Source organism: Chanodichthys erythropterus, chromosome 7, assembly GCF_024489055.1.
Source record: "Chanodichthys erythropterus isolate Z2021 chromosome 7, ASM2448905v1, whole genome shotgun sequence".
NCBI lineage: Eukaryota > Metazoa > Chordata > Actinopteri > Cypriniformes > Xenocyprididae > Chanodichthys > Chanodichthys erythropterus.
The window spans coordinates 17,640,934-17,646,876 of NC_090227.1; the positions used below are offsets into that span (position 1 = coordinate 17,640,934).

At 31.8% G+C, this 5,943-nt stretch overlaps 1 long non-coding RNA gene across 1 annotated transcript; it reads right to left on the minus strand.

Annotated features, from left to right (window-relative positions):
- Window positions 1–755: 755 nt before the first annotated feature.
- On the minus strand, window positions 756–4,286 carry LOC137022642 (uncharacterized). The gene is made up of 3 exons (XR_010895415.1): window positions 3,971–4,286; window positions 3,539–3,643; window positions 756–1,894 (listed from the first exon to the last, which is right to left on the minus strand). It is a non-coding gene; the product is annotated as an uncharacterized lncRNA (long non-coding RNA).
- Between the last annotated feature and the right edge of the window lie 1,657 nt (window positions 4,287–5,943).

Genomic DNA, 5,943 nt, shown 5'->3' on the forward strand with positions numbered 1-5,943 from the left:
CTTACCATGACTCCCGCTTCGTTACAGTTCCGTAACAATTAGCCTAAACTCCAAATCTTTCTATTCGGTTTCCTGCAGTGGCTCTTCCGTGTGCGTTACCTTTCCGTCAGTGTCTTGGCTTCCCTTGTGAAAAAAAAAAAAGTGCACTTTAGTATACTTTTATAAAGTGTACTTATTGCACAAATAATATACTTAAAAAGAACACACTTAAGTGTGAATTAAATGTAATGTTTTCAGCGCTTAAGTGCATTCTATTTGTAATTAATTTCAAATGTATCACAGATTAAGTTCATATTAAATGCAATAAATTGAACTTTAATACAACTTTGATAACCTTCATAATTACGTCTAGTATGTTTAAGCAGTGCACTTCAACTATATTTTAATGTACTGACAAGCAATTAATGTGAAATAAAATATATTTTAATATCAGTTATTAATACACTTGAGTGTGAATTAAATGTAATGTTTTCAGCCGCTTAAGTGCATTCTATTTGTAATTAATTTCAAATGTATCACAGATGAACTTCATATTAAATGCAATAAGTTGAATTTCTGAGTGATTTTTTTAAAACTACTTATGACTTTAATACAATTTATGTACTTTGAAATATGGTAAGTGTACTGCCGAATGTACTGACAAGCAATTAATGTGAACTAAAATATACTTCAATGTAAATTACATGTACACTGTTATATAATTTAATACATTTGTAATTACATTATTTTACATTTTTTATTTAATACATTTGTTATTACATTTTTTGTAGTTACATATAATAATGAAGTTACAATTTAGTATATTTCAAAATATTGCAATCAACACAAATGCTGTTGAAAAATTGAAACCCTCTACATTTATTGACAAAACAATCTCAAACAAATACACAACCTTTTTGTTGATGCACAAGAAAAACCCAAGAAACACTATACAAACACAAACAATTACAACACTTTGTCCTCCAGACTCTTTCTATATGAGAGTTAGAGAGGCTTATATGCACTATCATTTTCTCCCTCACATACAAAGGTACCAAAAACTTAACCTACCCATCACTTTCTGCATTTTTACATTTTCAGATAAAATCATTCGGTATGATCTATAAGATGATAAATAAGATACAAACAAAAATGTATACAAACAAAATGTAAAGAAAAGAAGATTCAAAACTTTGGGTAACACTTTACAATAACTTTTTATTAGTCAACTATTTTAGTTAACGAACTATGAATGAAAAATACTTCAAAGCATTTATTAATCCTGGTTAATATTCATTTTAACATTTACTTATGTAACTTTTGATTTTAATCATGCATATGTTGATAGATAGTTAATAGATGAACTGTAAACTAACATGAACAATGACTATACATTTTATTAACTTGAAAAAAAAAATATTTTTTTATTACCCAATGTTAACAAAAGATGAATAAATACTGTAAAAAGTTAATGCACATAGTTAGATCATGTTGTCTAATATATTAATTGATGTTAACAAATGAGACCTTATTGTAAAGTGTTATCGAACCTAGTTACTTATAGGCTCTGAAACCTTTACTAGCATCGAACATTAAACAGGACCAAAAGGTTTCTTCTAAAATCTTTTTCCAGCATTACAGTGAATGTAATTTTGAAAAGAAAAACAAAACAAAAAAACTTGACAAATTCCAAAGGCACAAAAACAAGAAACCAAAATTGTCTATCACCAACTTTTTTGAAGTTGTAGGAAAAAGTGCTGTTTATGTCAATGTCCCAGAAGCTCTCCATCGGCAGGAAACCTCAAATGTCCATGAAGCTGCGCACTATCTCTACACAATATGCGTAAATGGACATGTTCCAAAGAGGCAGGAAAGTAAAAAAAAAAATATATATATATATATATATATAAAATACCTTGAGGAAAAAGATAAACAGAAGGAAAACAATTGTTTGTAAACAGAGTCAGTCCATTATAATAATTGGCTCAATTGAATGAAAGCAATATAGAGATATAGTTGCACTCCAAAGTTTATACACCTTTGTAGTTTTGAAAATAATCAAAAATGAACAAAGACATTTGATGTCCTTTTCCACCACCCTCCTAGACCCATTTGGTATTCCTAAAGGCAAAGAGTTGCTGATAGTGATTGAAGCCAAGATGTGTACTGTGTAACGATCATCTCCTCCACTTTAATACCAGTTACAGTGTGAAATAAATATGAATGAACATCTGAAGGTATGTTACAAGATACAGTACAACTGATCCATAACAACTGATCCATAACATGTCACATTTAATCGCTCAGATCAGTGTTTCAACCGTGGAAAGACGTCAATAAAACTGCTTGTAAACAATGTCATGTAACGTCACATTTACTTCAGAAAAATCATATTCAGTATAAACTCATTAGTCAGCTATAGAGAGGAGCATTCTGCTAATTATATGCACCACATTACATATTCATTATAATTTTTTTAAATTTTTATTTTATTTATAATTTATGTATTTAATGCATGTTTGAATAAATTATTTATGACAGCCATGATTTAAATGTTTATATTTCAAAAAACGAATTGGAGTAGAAATATGATTATGTAATTCTAAAGTTAGTATTATAACTTCATTATTAAAAAAAAAACTATTTATTGTAATTTAAGTGTTTGGATGTAAAAAAGTTAATTTTAACCTTCAATATTATAGTAATATAGCACCAAGTGACTCCCTCGTCTAGTTTATAGCATTATTTGAGAGATTTTTTTTCCTCAAGAAAATTTGTCATTAACTGTATCTGGTATACATCCAAAATAAACGATATTGAATCGAAATCGAATTGCAAGCTTGTGAATAGAAATCTAATTGAATCGTGAATATTGTCAATACCCAGCCCTACTGAATACTGTTAGACTTAGCTGAAAAATATAAAGCACTATTTATTTTATTTGTATCTTTGTTCTATATTTATCTATGCTTATAATTTGTTCATTATTTTCTATGTGCATTCACTCACCTACAAAATCAACCCAATCCTCCTAGAATGATTACTTCTTTCCAAATAGAGCTATTTAAGTCATCTGGTGAATTTTTCTTCATATTGCAAAATAAATATATATATATATATAGCAGAATTTTATTTTTTTTTTGCCAATATCGTGCAGTCCTAAACCAAATATTATTAAACTATTTCAATTATAAATTATGTGCTAACTAGTTTTGATTAGGTATTAACTTTGATGTGCAATGATCTCCCACATATTTTGCTATTATAACTGCACTTATTTCTGTTGTTGGTATAAGTGGCAGTGGGTTGTAATAGCAAGATGGTAGAAAACTAAGTTTCTTGTCTGATAACGTTTCTTTAGTCATTCGGCCATCCTGCAGCCTAAACGACTGTAGGCAAATCACCCTAACACCTTGCAGTATTCGCAAAATAACTTTAACAATAAAAGGGATCATAAAAATTTGCATGTTGTCTTTTTATTTAGTACTTTCCTGATGAAGCAGTTCAGTCTGGTGTAAGTAAACTTTTGACCGCAACTGCATCACCTAAGATGAATTACCTCAGTCATCAGGACAACACTGTAGTAGAATCCTGGGAGAACATTCTTCACATTTCCCACAAACACCAGGATTCCAGTGACCACACCATCTTCACTGACACTGGCCTTTAAACATAGATAAAATTTTTTATAAATGTTATTATTCCTACTTTACAGGGAATTAAACATAACTTTATCAACTGCACAAATATAAATAACCCAAGACCCAAGCAAATTGAGCGGGCGTTCACACAGAATGCGTTTTGCTTTGAAAATAATGATATAATATCTTTATAAATATATAATGATCTGATGGTGATTTGTAAGTGCACATGTGAGAATGTATTACTTGCAAATAGAAAAGATTCAAAGCATTTAAAAGCTATAAGGATAGCTGATGGTATGTTTAGCTTGTAATGTGTGATCAGGATGTGCTGGCTGAATTAACATCACCTCATCAATACGGGTCTTTGATTCCACACAGCTTGCACTGTATCTCGATTGACAGATCTGTACTGATCCTACAAAATGAATATATAACTAGATAAGCACAAAAATATTACATGTTACAAACACAAACAGTAACTGAACACCTCACTTTTCAAATGCAAAAAGAAAAATAGATTATTAACAGTATTTTTAGAGGGGGTGATATATTGAACATTACTGGTGGTTATATTAGCGTTTAGATGGATTAAATGTAAATGTCTTCGAACGTTACAAGATCAGATCTTTGAATTTAGTTCTGGAAATTTAACCTTAAGTCATTTCAAATGATTTAAAAAGTCAGAGTTCAATTAAAATATTTTCAGCAACCAAATTCTTTAAAACACGCCCACACACGCGATCACATTCATATATAAGAAATTATAATAATGCAATCATTAAAAAAAAAAATATAGTAAACATGATTAATTCCCCTACATATTGCGATTAAACTAAACAAGTTACACTCTTAATGGCAATAAGAACTGCTATGTTACGGTGAAAAAAATAAAAATGAAGAGAGCATATGTCAAGATACTTGTAGCTGCCCCCTTGGCTTCACAAACAAGACTCGGAGAGTTTCTGACGGGTGCATTCTCTTTATTTTGCTCATCATGAGTTTCCTCTCTTTAATATCGTCATTCGAACATACTCGAGCACCGTGAAACTAAAAATAACAAAAGTAAATCAACACAATGAATATACACAAAAGCAAATAAACCATGAAAACCTTCAACAAACAAAGCTTAACCAACAACACCATATATAACAAACACGTCACTGAAAATAAAGAAACAAACACATTAACACTGCGTACTAGTGATGACCGTCTGACACCGATGCTCCGACACAAGCTTCGAACTCGGAGCAGCATTTTTCTTGAACTACTGCTTCGGAGCATGCTTTGGTGCGGAAAAACACACGTGACCGATGACGTCCGAAGCAGCAACTGCTTCAGTTCTCTAAGTGAATCACGTGAGTGGTTCAGACCAGTCGATACTGCTTCGCATCGCGAGAGGCTTCATGACGCGAGACTTTGCTGCGCGCACGCTTCAGCAGCTTTTTAGGTGCGTAATAGGACTATATAGACACCCAAAATGATGCACAAGATGTGGGTTTGTTGTATTAGGAGTTTGCATAGTTGTTATTATCACGGCATTGTGTGATCATCATCATGGAGCCAGCTAGGAAGATAACCTGTTCTCCAATGTGGGAACATTTTTATCTGATCAGTCCTAATAAGGTGCTTTATTATACCTTGGTTATCCTACTGCACCTGGCTTATTTATTTTGTGGCTGGTTTATTTACATCATTCACACAAACCCTAGTTATACTTATACAGACATTATATTGCTATCTACAATTTCGCCACTAGATGTCACTGAAACGAAGCTTTGAATGAATGAACCCATTTTCAAAACAATTGATGAAGTGGTTCAATACTGATTCGTTGCTTCATTTGGACATCACTACTGCGTACCTCGCTCCGCTTGCCATAAGGTTACTAAACTGGATTAAACTTCATTTTTCATCCCCACGCCATGTGGACACTCACGAGTTGATCTTCCCTCTGCTGCAGCGTGACTACTGATCTCTATACGCCACTTCCTTTTAAACGTGATTTCGCAGTGTTAACTAAAAATTAATTTAAAGGGACCCACACCTATTTAAGCGGTCATTTACACTCCCACCAATCATGGTATGATGAATAAACAGAACAAAACTGGAAATTAATCAAACATGATTTCAAACCATAAAAATGACCAATTCTCAATTTGCATAAATGTAAATTATAACAAAAACCAACTCAAAATAATTATTTTGTCTGATGTGATGGTATCACAAACAAAATCAAATGACTTAGTTACTCATTCTCAATAAGCACCACTACTTTCTGAATAGGTTTTTCAATGACTGTGGGCTTGAAATGTTGACCTTG